General features: G+C 47.5%; 1 long non-coding RNA gene across 1 annotated transcript; it reads left to right on the forward strand.

Annotated features, from left to right (window-relative positions):
• Positions 1–1,866: 1,866 nt before the first annotated feature.
• Positions 1,867–17,048, forward strand: LOC111774539 (uncharacterized). The gene is made up of 3 exons (XR_002809531.2): positions 1,867–2,070; positions 14,987–15,074; positions 16,174–17,048. It is a non-coding gene; the product is annotated as an uncharacterized lncRNA (long non-coding RNA).
• The last annotated feature ends 1,313 nt before the right edge of the window (positions 17,049–18,361 follow it).

Below are 18,361 nucleotides of genomic sequence, written 5' to 3' on the forward strand. Positions count from 1 at the left end.
TTGAATAAATGTGCGTAAAGGAAGCAAGAGAGATGGAGAAACAATGGAGACAAGGCAGAGATGGCGAGACAAGGAGAAAGACAGCAAGACAGAGAGAGACGCTGAAACACATAGAAATGCCCTGAGCTGCCTACTCCATGGTCTACTTCCTGGGTCTGCCTCTACCCCACAGTGTCCTTACAATGAATCCTGTTTGTTTCCTGAGATATCTTGAGTGGGTCTTCGTTCATATCAGAAAGCCTAACATAAATGGAGGGATAGGAAGAAAATGTATTTTGAAGATTCTTGGGCACCAGCCAGCACATTTAACATACAATGACAGGCAATGGGGAGCCATTGAGTGTTCTTGACAGAGAAACAGGGAGGGACTACCTCAGGTAGGCAAGGTAGGTGAGGTGCCCAGGGATAAATTTAAGGAGATCCAGCCTTGCAAGCTCAGACATCAAATTCCAGTGGATGACTGATTTCTACAGCTCTTCTTGAAACATCGTGGAATTTACTGATCAAAAATAGTGTCTGCAAGAATGTGAGGCTCCATCCCATCCAAACCATGGGTGCCCATTTCTAGAACTTTGCTACTCTGGAGACAAATTGAAAGAACCAGTTGGTACATAATTTAAATTCTGCTAATGTGTATTTACTATCTGCACCCAATTATCACCAATCAATATAACAGTTATTACTTAATGGGTGAAAACTGCAATTCCAGTGCCCCAGATCAGCATGGGGCGTTGCGGCTAATTGAGACAGAACTTATTCAAGAGTGTAATGAAAATGTAAATTCCCACACATTAATCAAACAATTATTTCTATAACCATAAGACAGCTGATCCTAAACCTAATTAGGAAATAAACAAAGTTAATCAGTGAGCAGACATTTACTAATCATATACGTGTCTCAAGAAAAGAAATATTAGGCAATGATTCATTAAAACATCCCAAACCCAAGCCTCCTACAAGCCCTCATAATACAGCCTCCCAGCTTCAAGGAAGCACTATGCTAATTTTTATTAAAGCATTTTGTTTTCTGCTTTAGGGTCTAGAAGGCACAGGAGGATAAAGAAATATATTACCATCGTACCATAAATAATCACACCATTTTAAATAACAGGAGCAAGAGCTGCAAATGTACTTATGTGATGTGGTGGACGCTGTCCAGCCCACTTTGAGCTTAATTATCAGAGTTGACTTCTCTTCAAGTGAGAGAGAGGGCGAAAAAGGAAGCTAATTCCAATGCAGATATAAAAATTCTAGGAAGACAGAAACCAAAGCCAATTGCATTTCTCTCGCCACTGCACATCCTTAGCTTCTTGTCAAAACTGCTTGCCTGGTACAATTTTGGGTCCAAACGTGGATTCATCTCAAGTTGCCTCAACTGCTGATGGGTTCCTGGGGCTGCTACTGTCCGTGACGGCTCTGTGAGGCTTTGCCTGACCATCAGGCAGATATGAGGATGCGCAACCCCATCCGGAGGTTTCCAAAGGGATGTTTGCTTCCTCCACCTGGAACTAGCAAATCCACTGAATGAAGAAATTTGGGAGGCTGGTGGGAGAGGAATACTGATACAAAAATTTCCCTAGGATGCATGGACTGGGATCAGATCAAACACGCAGATCAAACTGCACAGTTGAACACAAGAGCTAACACGTACGGAGCGTCGTCACTGAGCTATAGTATATATTAGTGCTTTATTTACACGTTGCTATGGACTCAGTGTTGGCGTTCCCCCCTAGCCATATGTTGAGGTCCTGGCCTCCAAAGATGATGGTATTTGGAGGTGGGGCCTTTGGGAGGTGGTTAGGTCGTGAGGGCTCTTTGTCATGAATGGGATGAGTGACCTTATAAAGAGACTCTAGAGAGCTTGCTAGCCCCTTCCACCATGTGAGGACACAGAGAGAAGTCTGCGACCCGGAAGAGGGCCCTCACTGGACCATGCTGGCTCCCTGATCTCAGACTTCCAGCCTCCAGAACTGAGAGCAATGAATTCCTGCTGTTTAGAAGCCACCCGGTCTGTGGTGTTTTGTTATAGCAGCCGGAACAGACTAAGACACTTCACAACAACCCTATCAGGTATGTACCATTACTATTATCTCCTCTTGTACAGATGAGAAAACTGAGGCATGGAGAGTTTGGGAAACTTGGCTTGTTACACAGTTTGTCAGTGGTAGAGGCAGGATTTGAAGCTATGTAGCCAGATTCCAGAGTCCATGGATCACTGTTTGTGTTTGACAGGCTGGATTTGGGTTTCTCTAGACGCCCTATCTGCACCCCCAGAGACTCCCGTGCTTCCCCAATTGTGTCATGTATGAGTTGGTGTCAATGGGAATTAATTTTTCAATAGGTAATATTTCCTATAGTACACATTTCAAAAGATAACAAAGGTTCTAGGACAAAAATGCCCCTTGCCACTCCTGCCCTCAGCCACCCAAGTCCCCTCCCCAGAGGACGTCAGTGCTTCTACTTTCAATCTATATACAAGCAATTACGTTGTCTTAGTTTGGGCTTCCTCCAAAGCAGTCCTCAAGGTAAATGTTGGGTGCAGGTAGTTTATTGGGAGATTATTTCCAGGCAGCATGGTGAAAGAGTAGGGAAGTGAGACAGAGAAGAGAAGAAACCCCAGTGTGTGCGAATGAGCATGTTACCACTGTGGGTCCACATCTCTCACTTCTCTCCACCCAGGGGCGAGGGAGCTCGGGTATTTATCCACCAGCACCCCTCCTGTATTGATTGAGGGTTATTTCAAGGTTTTAACTCTCTAGAAAGAGCTTCTGTGTGCATTGGAACAGTCTGCAGACAAATGCTACATGCACAGGTGTTATTTTCTCTTTCACTACAAATGGTAAAATAATACACACACTGTTCCATATCCTTCTTTAACCTGAAGATGAATCTTAGTGATCTTTCTGTATCAGTACATGAAGAGCTACGTGATATTCTTGTATAGATATACTGTCATTTCCCTAATTGGTCCCCTACTCTTGGTCATTTGGGTGATTTCCAAATTTTTGCTATTACAAATAATTCTGAAATTAATAACCCGGTACATGAGTCATGTTGTACATGGATGAGTACCTCTGTAGATTAACTTTCTAGAAGTGGAATTGCTGGGTCAAAGGGAATTTGCAGTTATAATGTTGCCAAGCTGCCTGCCTAGGGCTTGTACCTGTTTAAACTTCACATGACGAATGAGAGTATCCTGCTCTGTGATGGTCAGCAACTTACTTGTCTTTCTATCCTTCTATAATTTGGGCTTCTTGGGGGCAGAAACCATTTTGGATAACGTCTGGCTCATAGTAAGTGCTCGCTAAATATTTGGATGGGTGGAGAGGTGAGTGGATGGGTGGGTGGATGAGTAGAAGAATGGATGGGTGGATGGATGGGTGGATGAATGGATGGATGGATGGATGGATGGATGGGTGGGTGGATGGGTGGATGAATGGATGGATGGGTGGATGGATGGATGGACGGATGGATGGATGGATGGGTGGGTGGGTAGATGGATGGATGGATGGATGGATGGAGAGATGAATAGGTAGGTAGGTGGATGGGTGGATGAGTACATGAATTACCCCAAAAGTATCATTCTTGAGGAGACCAAGACCCAGTGTAAAAAATAAATAACAAACTAGGAACTGGAAATTAATTATATCAGGTAGACTTCCTTCACTATATACTCTCGTAGGACGTCTTGTGCTCTCTGGGGGTGGCAGGAGGAAATTCAGCCATGCCTGGCCAGAGGCAGCGTGCTCACAGTGGCCGTGTCCGCATAGGCCAGGGCAGGTCCCATTTCTGAAGCTCATTGGGCTGGCCATTCACAGATGTTTTGCTGCGTGTTCCTGAGAACAGAGCTGCCACTCACTCCAAAGTCTGCAGTTACAGCGTCCAGATTTCAGTGTGTGGGGGGGCTTCAACTACACTGTTCTCACTTCAATTTTAAATTGCAGATCAATTAAGACAGCTAAATTGTCTAAAGATGCTTTTATCCATACCCTACACAAGATGGAGAAAACATCCATTGTTCATACCAAAGAAGAATATTATAATTTGGGGTGCAGCTTTGAGATGATGGGGCAGGTAAAGCCCACCCCCACCCCAGCCTGTGTCAGCAAGCCCCCACACCCCACACTGTTTCTCTGCTCAATTTTCTTTCCCCAGAGCGCCGAATCCTTCCTTTCTCCAAGCTTTGCATCTTTATTCTTCCAAGGACACAGCTGGCTGAGCGATTGGAGGAACAACTTGGCTCTTCTCCCTGCTTGTTCCTGAGCAGATCTCCTTAAGCTGCAGTTTCTGTTTATTTCTTGGAATTTTTGCCAGCCAGGCAGGCCCCAGGGAGGAGCATGTGGGAGCATCAGGAGGAGACTCGAGTCCCACACTCAGAGCCATAGCAGCTCTGTTGTTAGAATCGCACGCGAAATAACATTCGCTTTCTCCAGTGTAAATCTATAATTTATATTTATATGGCAGCTTCAGAAAATACCAATAAACAAATAAAGAAAGTAAAAGTCACATAGGCCATCATACAGAGATTACAACTGTTAACATTTTGGTCAATAACCTCACAGTCTTTTTCTATCCATGTGGCCATTATTTGTCACAAAAATGGCATCACATTGTGCAAACTTTTGTGACCCACTTTTTTCTGCTTGGTGTATTTTGAGAGTCATCTCCCGTCTTTCAAAGGGACTTCCATTATTTTTAATGACTGCATGATGGTCCGTTGGATGGCTACAACTTAGCTGACTTAACTGTCTCCTCTTGGTGACTATTTCAGTTGTCCCGTTTTACTGTTATAAATTGATCTACTGGCAAGAATAATAGTCTTTGCAAGAGCTTTTTCTTCCCCCAGATATTTCTGAGGTTTCTCGAGGGTGACCATGCCATAGTTGATGCGTCATGGAAGAGGGAACATGGCCTCTCCTATCAAGGGCGATGCCTCTTTCATCGCAGGGGAGGGTGGAGCCCATGTTCCTGAGGGAGGTGAACTGGGGCTTTGCCACGGCCCTCATGCTCCCTGGCATTCTTCTCCCTGGTCTTCTCCAATTCCCACCCTGACCTCTACCTTGCCCTTTATTAATCTGTCCCTATGGCACAGCCAAGACCACCAAGTTTGCCAAGAAGTTGCCGAACATCCAGGAAGGATTTACAACCAAGGGTGTCATTTATTTCTGTTGCCAGAAGTGGCTTCTCTTAGAACCCTCGGGCACCAAGCCCGTGCCAGGGGCCTCTACCAGCTGCCCCTTTGCCTGGCAGCTGTCCCGCCTCCAAGAACGAGGGGCAGCTGATCCCACTCCACCAGGGCTGCCTTGGAACACACCTACACCCCTGGGGTCAAGCTCCCCTTGTCTAAAATGCCACCTCCACTGTCCTCCTTTCCTGCCCACAATTTGATGGCAGGAATTGTGGAAATAAATGAAGACCACCCAAATGAGAATAAGCGAAGGCTATTTATTCAGAGTTGGCTATAAAGCAAGGCAGTCAGCCACCACCCCTTGCATTTGGCAGAGACTCACAGGCAGGTAGAGCCACGGGGAAGCTGTAGAGTGGGAAAGGAGAAGCCTTCAGGGATGCCTTGATTGGAGGCTGTGGGTGTGGAGAAGCTGGAGGTGGGTTGCCTAGACGCACAGTGTCCTTTGTAAGTGGTTAGAGAAGCTTCTTTTCCTTTCTGTGAGGGTCCTAAGTCGGAAGTAGGGGCAAAATTAGGGAAGCTGGCAGTTATTGACCAAGTCCTTACTGTTTGGGGCTTATTGCTCAGAGGTTGCGGTTTGGCTTCCTGGGCTCGCTGCAGAGGTTGTGGGTCAGAGTTCTGTTTTTGATAGGGTCTGGTCATTGTCCATTGGTATACTCAGTCTCAGAATTGTTGGCTCCCTTTATAAGAAGGCCCGCCAGATACCAATGGGGGAGGCCTGGCCCTCTGACCCCGATACAAGGCGATCGCATGGGAATAAAATCACCCAGCATCACAAAGAACAATTTCCACGGACATCAGCACTTGCCTAGGAGATACCCAAACTGACTGTTGCGTCTCATCGCAAATGGCCGTAATCAGCTAAAGGTGATAAAGGACCACACGCTGTCAGTGACCCTGAATTCCAGGCCTCCCTGGAGGAAACCGAAGGCTCTTTCCTGACCAACAGGTCTGTATACTGACCTCGGGCCCATTTGTCCTGTCCACAGAGCTGGCTTCCGATCCTTAATCAGCATAGCACCAAGAAAATTCCCTTCGAGTGCCTCAGACTCCTGACTTCATGCCTTCTGTGCGTGACCTGCTCAGTGAAATTCTTCACTGGCATTTTTTTGCTTGACAGGCGAATAGACTTGGTTTTGTAAATTTTTTTTCAGCTCTTGTGGCATTTGTGTATTTTTGCCTACACCATCTATATGACCTCAACTGCAGAGTCCAGCTTGGGCTCCCCCGAGCTGGACCAGGTTCTTTTTGAGGCTGGACTTCCTTCCGGCAGCCACCAGGACCTCTGCCCCAGCTCCCCGCCAGCGGTGCTCGTCAAGAACACGCGGCCCGTCTCTGAAGACAAGCAGGGCGGGCCACGCCTCCTGCTCAGTGCTGAATAAACTCATACAGAGAGAAAAAAATCTTCTACCCAACCCAAACAAAACAGTCTCCTGGGAATTCGGAGGAGCTTGGCCTAACCATCTGCATTCAGGATAACAGCTAATTCACAGCTTTCCCTGAAAACAATTGGCATCCACTTGCTCTGCTCTTCTGCAGCTAAAGGGCCTGTTCAGGTGATTTTTCCAGAACAAAGGAACAGCTTGCCCCAAAGGGCTTTTAAATCCCCTGTACCTGCCAGGCAGAAAACTGCTTCCAGTTATGAAATGGGAGTTTTTCCAGCCTCTGCTAGTCCCAGTGAGGTTTTTATAACCTTGTGAGTCTCAGGCAAAGGCAGCCTGTTACATCCACGAAAGGAGAATGGTGCAATCCACCATTGTTTGATCAATAGATTTTTCTAGTGCATTTAAAATAGGGCTTTAATTGGCCTACAAAAAAGCAAAACTTCTCCATAATATGAGATTGCAAACCCCGCGAGACCAGGAGACAGATTTGTTCATCTCTCACTTGCACAGAATAATTCCCCCGGAACCTTGATAGTAGTAGATACCCCAATAAATACGTTTTGATCAAATGAATGAAGTCAATTTCTCAGAACTATTATGGGTTAAGAGAAAGATTTAGGGACTCAAGAATGCCTGAGGGATGCACACATTCCTGGAAGAAGAGAGAAAGGGAGGGAGGGAGGGGAAGAGAGAGACAGAGATGGATGGATGGAGAGATGACAGACAGATAGATAGATAGATAGACATACAGACAGACAGATAGATAGACAGACAGACAGACAGATAGATAGATAGATAGACAGATAGATAGACATACAGACAGACAGACAGACAGACAGACAGACAGACAGAGACAGATAAATAGATAGACAGATAGATAGATAGGCAGATCTTCAAAGTAAACCCTGATCTAATTTATCAATAAACTGAATGTTCAGATAGGGGAGACTAAACAGAGATGAATTTAGGCATGAGAACACAGAGAAAAGTGGAGGCCTTTCCATTGCTGTGTCACCTAGGGCAAGTGACTTCAACTTTCTGATCTTGGTTTTTCCACCTGCAAAATGAGGATTACTTCACAGTCTTTTTGATGAGCTCATCCACGGAAAGCACTAATCACAGAATTTAGCACAGGGTGAATCTATATAAATATGAGCTGTTAAAAAAATTTCAGCGGCCGACCCAGTGGCTCAGCTGTTAAGTTCGCACATTCTGCTTTGGTGGCCCAGGGTTCGCCGGTTCGGATCCCGGGTGTGGACAAGTCACCGCTTGGCACGCCATGCTGTGGTAGGCGTCCCACATATAAAGTAGAGGAAGATGGGCACGGATGTTAGCTCAGGGCTAATTTTCCTGAAAAAAAAAATTTCACTGGATCTAAGATGCCATTGATTGTAAGTCACACATTATATCATGAACCACTAGACATGAGAAAATGGTGCCAGTTGCCCTGTGACAACACTTTCATGTCAGTTGATGGTAAGAAACATCCTGATTTCATAGCTGTTGAAATGTGGGGAAAAAAATGTACATCTTAGAATCAACGATCCACTGCATAAAAATGCATCTCTTTCTCAATTACGCCCTCAGTGAGACAATTTTGTACTGCTGGTCCCAAGTGCCCCCTCCATTCACAGAGCACAGACCCCAACAGAACCTCCACAATCTTCTTGCTTTGGAGAGAGCCAAGGCCACTGGGACAAGGTGAGGGGGAGGGCCTTCCCTCACTCACGGAGACGGAGGCAGGAGAAGTGCGGTGCATGCTCCATCCGCCTGGTCCAGGCTGACATAATCCTTCAGCTACTCTGCATGTGTTTACAAATCTGGCTGGCCGACTGGTCTTCTAATATCCATCCTCTGGGGTTCAGACTCCTCACAGTGAGGAAGGGATCCAGCTTTACAGGATGCTTGGGACCTGCCCCACTCTCTGTGATCTGTGGCACCTGCCTAGGGTCTGATTTTTAACCCCTCTGGAAAGCTGTGGTTCATGCCCTCCTTCTCAACAGTTGACATCAACCTCCCAGAATCTGCAGAGGCCTCTCCAACGGGAAATCAAAGTGTGTGGGCATTTCAGAGGGTGCCCTCCTGTCTGTCAAAGCGGCTGAGGATGCAGGCCAGACTCACTAGCAAGGAGACATGAATTGAGGCATCCTAGCCCCCCAAATCTGAAGTAAAATCCCAAAGTAATGGGTCTGGAGTCATGAGTGCCAACCACAAAAAAGAATAATTATTCAACAACTACTTGTTGACAATTTATTGACTGTGTGCCAGCTAATGTTCAATTTACTATTTTCCAAGCATTACGTCCTTTAAAACTCACATCCCTTTGAGGTGGGTGACCAAAAGTTCCATTTTACAGACGAGGAAACTGAGGCTCAAAGCCACAGAGCTAGAAAGAGCTGGAATGAGGATTTGAAGCCGGGCAGCCCTGATTCTTAACTAAGGCCCCAGGGAGAGGGGAGTGAGACAAGGCTGGAGAGGTATCTAGTTACCGGAGCCTGGTGGGGCTCTCTGCGGGACTGCTGAGCAGCAGAAATGGGTTTTGAAAAGGGTTCCAAGCATTCGTGGCCTGAAGATGGTAAAGTTTTCCATCCACCAGCTCAGTGTTTTTTGCTCACTCTCGCGTCTGTGAGCCGGTTGGAATTTGGCTGATCTAGGCTGGGCCCTGCTGGGTTTGGCTCAGGTCAGGGTGGACCCACATCTGCTGCGTGTCCATCATCCTCCCTGGATGAGTGGTCTGACTCGAGAGGCATGTTCTACTCATGCCAAAGGCAGGAAGCAAGAGGACAAGGAGGACAAGAGGACAAGGAGAGGACAAGCCCAACTGTACAAATGCATTTCAAGTCTCTTTTTGCATCATCTCTTCTAGTGTCTTATTGGCCAAAGCAAGTCACGTGGCCAAGGGGTGGAATACCAGGTCCTCCATGCAGATGGGCCAGGGAGTGAATATTTGCTGAACGATGATCTCACACTCTACATCCTTCTTGTGGGATTTCTTCCTTCTGAGTACCTTGTGGTCAGCTGGCCATTTATGGGGCAGAAACCATTTGCCTGGCACAGCCGGGGTCAGGGCACCCCAATTATTGGTACATGGTGCCATTTTTCACTCGTAGACTTTGGTCTGTCACCTCCAGCTGTAAGCTGAGTTCCTCCTCTGAATTCTAGACCTCCAGACCCCAGCCTCTGAATGGGGAGCCCCTTTTCTCCCTAAGGAATCCTCATTTCTGGGGAAGCAATTCTCTCTCTAGGCCATTCACCAGGTGTAGTCACCTCAGGGACAGGTAACAGTCACAGCCCCTAGTATGTGACTGAATGGCCTTTCGCACCGGGAGCCTATGCACCAATGAGCCCTTTGAGCTGGTCTCTTTCTCTCCAGCTTGTGGTCCAGCACGACCTCCAGGAGACACACTGATTGCTCGCTGGGCCTTAACTTGCTGGCTTCAAAAATCCCCCTTAATTGGCTACTTCCTGCAGGTAAGCGTTGTCTTCTTGGCCTCTTGCAAGCCCTTTCATGTGCTTCTCTCTGGCCACCCCTGCCGGCCCATGACTTTGAGCGACCCACCCTGTTTCCTGATCTGCAAGCACATACACTTCCTTCAAAGAGCTTCTTTATCTTTCTTTTTTCTTCTCCCTTGAACTTTGTTCAAATATCTAGGTCACGGGGCCTTCGCACCTCTCAGCAACCCAGGGTGACTGCGTGGGCTATTATTGTACCCCAAAGTTTCCCTCCAGGCGTCGCACATCTATGCTCCCCTGGGCTTAGCAGAGACCAGGCTTTACTTCTCACCTTCCATGGACACCAGCATCTCCCACTGCCCCACCGGGAACCCGTTCTAATGAGCAGGACTCCCCCTGTGCTGATGTTGCTCATTAGTCCAGGATGAAGAGCAGGGCGTGAATGCTTTCTCCCCATTGTGTGCAGCGTATCAGAGGGGTCCCAGTGCTGCTGCTCGGGTGTCAAGCTTCGAGAAGCTCCCCCTTTGCTTCTCCCTATGACACGTGCATCCAGGTAGCTGGCCTAGGTTGAGGATGGATTTGAGCAACAATCACAATACCATCATCTTCCCGTTCTAAATCTCCACGCCTCTGTGACAATCAGGCTTTGCTGTTAGAATAGTGTCATGCCAGGCCACCTCTTCCCTTAGGGTGGGTTCTCTCCCTGGGGGCTCCCTGAATGATGGCAGGGGCACTGTCTAGGCTCAAGCACAGAACCCTACTTGTCAATCAAATTAAAGTCCACGGGGGCCGGCTCCGTGGCCGAGTGGTTAAGTTCGCGTGCTCTGATGTGGCAGCCCAGGGTTAGGATCCTGGGTGTGGACATGGCACCGCTCGTCAGGCCATGTTGAGGCAGCGTCCCACATCCCACACCTAGAAGGACCTGCAACTAAGATATGCAACTATGTACCAGGGGGGTTTGGGAAATAAAGCAGAAAAAAAAAAAAAAAGATTGGCAACAGTTGTTAGCCCAGGTGCCAATCCTTAAAAAAAAAAAAAGGAAGATTGGCAACAGTTGTTAGCCTAGATGCCAATCTTTAAAAAAAAAAAAATTAAAGTCTGCGTTTACATGAAATAATTTTGTTTACTGAAAAATAAGTTGCAAATCAATCCAAACCGTGACTAAGGGGGAGGGGATGTCAGGGAATTTGACTTGGACAGAGAAACACTTTTGCCCAAGCCGGACCCCTGACATGTCCCCAAAGGCAGCAAAAAGTCAATCTTTTGATGCCTCCTCATTAGATTTCCATTGGGAGTTAACGTCTTTCCAACTGCTGAGGTTGACAATGGCCTCCAGCCCAAGCGGCAGGAAGACAGGGAAACCGTCAGCATCATTATTAATACCCTCTATGCAGTTTCAAGAGAAAAGGGCCAGGAATTGGGGGTGGGGAAGGAGGGGCCACAAACCAAAATGCCCACATCCTTGGCAAGTGGCTGTCGTGGGTTGAGTTATGTCCCTGGTTTGAAACACACCCCTCTCTAGTGCAACCAATTGTCTTCCTGCCTGCAGGAGCCAGGGGGTGCGTTAATGGGAAATCGAGCTGATTAGCCCCAAATTGAAGCATTCCTTCTGGGACAAGAGCAAAAACTGCAATTCAGCCACACTTGGCTGGCTCCGGCCTGAGCACCACTGACTTCTCACTCGCTACCATTTTCTGCTACAGGACATTCCAGCTCCATCTGGTCGCTGAGCCATAAATACTATTCTCTAACCGCTGACCAGAAGTCCGGGGGAAGGCAGGGAGCTCCAGATGGCGAGCTCAGATGACGGGCAGACTGCATCCTTTTCAGGGCCCTGGGAGTCAGGGACATACGAAGGACCCGTGAATGAAAGGATGCAATAGCCCGGGATTGGACAGGATTGATGGGAAACCCTGGGTCACCCGAGCCAGCCTTTCTCCAAGTGCAGAGCCCACACATGGGTGGTTCAGTGAATAACACTGAGAGAAAGCCATTCCCTTTGGGTCTTAAACTTAAGAGTGAGGAAGTCGTTCCCTTTCCAGTCCCTTCCATCCTTCTGAAGAAGTCAAGGAGGAATGGGTCTCCAACACCCCACACCTGCTAATCTCCCCTCACTTCACCAGGAGCCATCAAGCCTCGGGAGGACCTCAGGTAGGCAACGGTCTCTAGCCAGAATTCAGGAACTCTCTTTCGTTTAAGATTTGCACCTGGAAACGGCACAGCATCCTTTCTGCCACGTGCTGTTGAAGTAAGTGAGTCCCAGGGCCAGCCAGATTCAACCGGAAAGGACATCCGAGGGCACAAATATTGAACGAGCTGGTTCACTGGGGACTTTTACTATCCAGACATCCACCATTTTCTCAAGTCTGAACCACTCACTTTACCAGGGTCAGGGATCTCCTTGCATTTTTAAAAAATATATTTCATTTATTTCATATATTCCTTTAAGCAACATGCATCAGCCTGGGCCTACTTTGTGCTGGGCCCAGACCTCACGAAGGCACAATCTAACAGAAGTTTGTCAGGACCTAGGCCCTCAGCGTACTCTGTCTGGTTCCCATTGGACCCAACCCTGCACCCGACACAGCGCGGTGTCTCTGTGCTCAGTCAGGGCTCAGTGGTGGAGGGAAGGGGGTTGGAAGAAGGAAGCAAGAGGGACAAGGCCTGCAAATGTGGTCTGGTGGCCTTCAGAGACTACTGAGGACACGGTTACAGTCATACCAGCAATGGCAATGACAGTAACAACAGCCATGGTTCTATCTTTCTCTCAACATGCCAGGCCCTATCCTTGGGGCATCATAGACTCTTTCTCCTTTAGTCCCGGGAGGTAAGTGTTAGGAAATCTGTTCTACAGAGGAAGAAATCAGCTCAGAGAGTTGAGGTGGCTTTCCCGAGGGCACAGGGCTGTTAAATTGAGGAGATAGACCTGGACTCAAGCCTGTCTTGACCCAAAGGCTGTATCTGTAAATAATATACAGATTTTATATACAGGGGGATTTCTCTGACCCTCAGGTGCCACCTGTCCACCCTGGGTTCCAGCTGGCCTGATTCAGTCCTCTCACTAGCCATCGCACTGGGGGTGAGAGGCAGAAACACTCATTAAAAGCCTCTTCTCTGGGGTCTCATAGCCTGCTCCCACCTCTGTCCCTTGCCGTGGTCATTGCCTCTCTCCCTGTGTGCAATCCCACCAGGACGTGAGCTCCAAAGGGCAGGATGACGTCTCCTGGACCCACAGCTCTATCCTCATCTCCCAGCACAGCCATGACAGGCATTTTGTAGACACATCTACGGAATGAGTGAGTGAATGAGCTTGCTCAGCTTTGCACCAGGTGCCCCGGGAATGAAAACTTAGTGTGACATCCCTAGCCTGCCTTCAAGGAAGCTAACTTTTAGCGCAAAGCCCTAGGGTAGTAGAAATACTAGGATCCGGGGCAGAAGATTGCATTGCGAATCCTGCCTCCAGCGTTCACAGCTCTGTGAGCTGCAGTAGGTCCATAAACACGCTTCAATCTCACGCCACCATTTGTAAAAGGGGAACAAGGCTCTTGGCCGGGCTCTTGTGGGATCCAACAAGACAACAGGCAGAAGCATTTAATGCAAGTTGGTGAATGAATGAATGCATGAGGGAATGAGTAAGTGAATGAATGAACATATATGGCATCCTGTGTGCCAGGCATTGGGCAGAGACCAAAGGGCTGCAGAGTCGAAAGCTGAGCCCTGGAGCCCTAGTCATATGGTCTAGGTCTGAATCCCAGTTGTGGCTCACTGGCTGCGTGATCCTCTCTAGGTCTCAGTTTCCCCCTCTGTAATGGAAACATGAGGGCACCGCCTGCCCAGCCCGCGGTGAGCATCAACTGTCATCAGGGATCCAGAGACCAGTAGGTCCTGCACAGGGCAGTGGGGACACGGCCCTCGGCCCTTGTTTTCCCGCCTACCGGGGTGCTGGCCTTCAGAGGCTGTGAGCGCCAGCTGTCTTGGCAGCTTCTAATTCTGGACAGCCTCCAAGTGTAACTCAGAGCCCGCAGAGAGAATCTGCAAATGAGGCCTCCCATAAATCAGCGTTGGCCACCGTAATCAGTCGCCTGGTGCCACTTTCAGTTCCAACAAAGCCAGGCCCTGTAGCCCGACCCATTAGTCCGTCCCCTCACCACAAGCAGCCACCCGGGAGCGGACTTGGCTCCAGGGCTAACGTTCTGAGACCCGGTCCCCGCCGTCTCCATAAATGAGTTGTGAAGAACTCCACCGCGCACGCTCCCTGTCCACTTCAACCATTTGACTCATCTCTCCGATTTAATAAAAACAGCGTCCTCCCGGGCTCCTGCCAAGGCCGGAGACAAGCAGGAGCCCTCCAAAGTTTAAACCAGGCCGGCTCTTAATTAGTCAGCAACATCAATACCACTCTTTCCCCGTGATTAGCATTTCAAAGTCAATTCTCCATCTCGGGCTGTCAGCAGGCAGGAGCCTGGCGGGAGGCAGCTATGTGCAGCAGAAAAAAACTCACACCATGACGCACCCAAGATTTCAGAATCTCAGCAACTTCGCTGAGGCCCCTTCCTCTCAGCTGCTGACTTTGTGCCAAGTTCCCTGACTGGCTCCTTCTTGTCTGTTCTGTCTGTGGAGCTGACTTCACACTCTGAGGCCGGGGTCAACAATAGGTAGGCGACACCACTAAGAGTTGTAAACTGATGCCTGGGGCTAATCCCCCCAGCAGATGTATTGTCTTCCTAAACAGGAAATTATACACAAAAATCTCCATGTCTGCCTTCTGAAAAATGCAAGATCTGGCCAATCCGAGTCTACCTTTTCTCCTGTGGCAGCACCAGTGTGAGCTGATCCTTTTAGACAGGTATGGAGATGCCAATTTGCCACAGTCCCCACCACTCCCAACTGTGTGGCACCTGGCTCTTTCATTTGTTATTAGCCTAGACCCTGTTAAAACTTGAGGTTTTATCCTTTGTTATAGGGGCTGGATCGGAGGAGGCAGAACTGGTTACAAGAACTGTGGGAGGAAGAGGCAGGAAATTTAACAATGGACCACAGACCATTCAAAGGTGAGACCAAAGGGGCTCCCCTCGAGGAGAGGAGGAGAATGCAGGTGGGGAGGGGAAGGCTTCATGGGGTGTGAAGGAAAAGCCTGGCAGAGGATGTGGGACACACTCAAGCTGTCCCCCTACCCCATCCCACCCCAGCCTCTGTCTCCCTCCAGCTCTAGGTACAAATCTCACAACAATCTCTGAAGAGGGGGGAGTGGAATGAGCACCCAGTTGAGTGACAGGATAAATGGTCCCTGCTCAGATCTGTCATTAACCCGATGGGTCACCATGGACAAGTTTCTCCATGCCTTGGTTTCCCCTTCTGTAAAATGAAGCAATTGCACTGGGTTATTGACCCAGATCTGAGCTTCCTTCCAGCTCCTTGTCACTTGTCCCAAGGAGAAGGCTGAGTAGCCAGAGAGTCTCTGAGCTCTGCGGAGGGACAGAGGGACCCTTCCCAGTGGATTTAGACACCTCCTCCACTCTGATAATCTCCATCGCCTGCCTCCATTTGTTGACATAAAGGAATATTTTATGAATCTTGGGTAAAAGGCTTTGCCCATTGTGTGGCTTCAAGTCAAGCCCCCAGCCCATGGTTCCAGACCAAATCAGAATCGCGAGGGTCAGTCTTTCTCTCTGGTCCCACTGCACTTAGAATGTGAGAACATTTATCTCATTGATCAATGACTGTTTATGAGTCACTTTCAGCTTCCTAAGAGTAAAGCTGGGCACTTAATCATCTTGGAATCCCTAGGAACTAGTAAAATGTCCAGTATATAGTAGGTACTCAAAACAAGTTGGATGAATTGAACTGAATTGAACTGAATTGAGTTGAATTCTTGCCAGGTAGGTGGAGACCGAGGTTATGGATTAGAGAGGCCACATAAAACGCTATAACCCCTTTCATATTGGATGTGTAACAGCCAGGATTTTTTTGAGTTGCAAGTGATAGAGACCCAACCCAAACTAGCTTCAATAAAAATTGGCATATACTGGCTCTTGAAACAGGAAATCCCAGAGTGGGTTTGGGATTCAGACATAGCTGGATCCAGGAGTTCACATTGGACTCTGTCAGGGAATTCTGCCTCTTTGTTTCTCTTTTCTGTTTGCCTCTCAGGATGTGATGGGAAACACAGCCATTGGCAGCCCTGGACTCATATTGTCTCGTTGAGCCATCTCAGCAGGAAAACCATCTTTTCCAAGAGCTCCAGCAGAAAAATCCTACAAAGGGCTCTGGCCAGGTTGGTTCGTGAGCCCACCATCAAACCAATCACTGTGGCCGGAAAGAGGAGCTATTCTGATGAACTACATGTGGCTACATGTTCATAGTTGTGGCTGGCCAGAGTGGGGTCAGCCCACCCAAGCCATGTGAAATGGGCTTCCCCAGGAAAGAGGAGATGGGACTCCAGGAGAAGAGGGCTGAGAAGTTCCCAGCAGGAACCCATGTCAAAATTCCACCTTTCAGACCTTTCCCAGACAGATGAGGATGAGCCCCCTGCACATCCCTTTCCAGCAGCTGCTTGAAATATCAACTCCACCTGTCCTAGAGCTTGATGAGTCGATCTGTCTTCGGCCACTTCCCTCCATCTAGGAATGTCAATACCGTGTTAAATTGACTCTGAATAGAGACAAGATTATGGAGTCCCTCCGTCTCGAAGCAGGTGCCAAAAGAAAATGATTTATTTTCACTCATCTAGGCCCAAACCAGAAAATTACTTCCACTCTAACTCTTCAGAGGAGGGAGCAGCTGCCTGGGGCACAGCTCTTTCTGCCTCTCTGGAAGCCAAAGACCACGGTGGGGTAACCGACTTTGGATTTTTCCAGAATTCTTTCCCTAGTTCACAATCATCCATCCCAAGGGGCTTCATAGTCACAGAGGATTCCTGACACTCCCACACAGCTATGGGCCTGCCAGTTGGCACACGTTTTCTGAAAAGTACTTTGTCCAAAAATAACAAAGCTTTTAAAATGTTAAGTGTGATGGAGGAAAAACAGCTTCATATTTGATTGTCTACATCTTTGATTGTCTCCACCTGCTAAAGATAACTCCGTGGTGGCCTGTTCAGCCTTCCTTTTTCTCTCTCCAATAGGAAGAATTCTGTCTTAACTGGGGGTGGGGGGGGTGGGGGGGTGGGGAGGGGTTCCTGAGATTTTTATGATGAAAAATTTGGTATAAAAAGAGTTGGGTAAGTGAGGATGGGTTTTTTTTTCCATCTTGTAAGAGACAAAGGATACAGGTGGAAGGAAATGAGGAAGGGGAGAAAAGGCAAGATCCTCAGATGGTTGGGTGTCAGTGGAAAGGGAGCAGTTCAGGGGTAAATATTAGGGAAACCCCAGGGATGTGAGAAAACAGGAATGGGGAAGGGGGCTCAGTGAAGAGTTGGTTAAGGATTACGAAGTTGAGTCCCCTTTGATGTTCTTTGAGAGGCGCCAATAAACATTTGTATTTCTTTTGAGATTATATGTAGATAAATAGAGAGATCAGATAGACAGTAGGATTATGCACAGAATTCCCCTGTGTCTCTATTTACTTAACCAACTCCCTGTTGGTGAAATTTAAGTTCCTTTCCATTTATTGACATTATAAACAACACTGTGATGAACATCCTCATAATGAAATCTCTACATATCCAAGATAATTTCCTTAGGGTTAATCATTGGGTCCACAGTTTGCATATATAACCCACATAAAAGCCAAGGCTGAAGGGACCCAGCCCTAATATTTCCTAAGAATGTGACTTTATGAAATCATTTAACTGCTCTGAGCCTCAGTTTCCTTATCTGTAAAATAGGGCTGTCAAGTCCTATTTCACATGGTCGTCCCGAGGATCAAATAAGATAACATGTTAAATTGTTTTGGTAATCTGGAGCAAGATCTATAGACCCAAGCACCTGTTCGCCCATCCTTCTTGTGCTCTTTGGGTTTTTTAACTATATTCATGAGTTGTTTTGATGAAAATAAAAATTAAATTTATATTTGAAAGTCTGAATCATGTGCTTGTGTTATCCATTAAAAATTAATTTTAAAAATAAAGCCATTTCTCAATCTCCAGCAAATTATCCTGTTTTATTCTCATCAAAGTCCTTATCACTACCAGGTTTTTAAAATTATTTCCTTGATTATTGAGTATCTTCACTCTAGAACATCAGGTCTTTGATAGTAGGGACCTGTTTAGTCATATTCTTTGCCATATCCCCAGTGCCTAGCACACACTGAGCATATGACAGATGGTCCATAAATATTTGGTGAATGTTGTACAGAGAGAGAGAGATGGATGGATGGATGGATAGATGGGTGGATGGGT

This window comes from Equus caballus, chromosome 8, assembly GCF_041296265.1.
Source record: "Equus caballus isolate H_3958 breed thoroughbred chromosome 8, TB-T2T, whole genome shotgun sequence".
Lineage (NCBI taxonomy): Eukaryota > Metazoa > Chordata > Mammalia > Perissodactyla > Equidae > Equus > Equus caballus.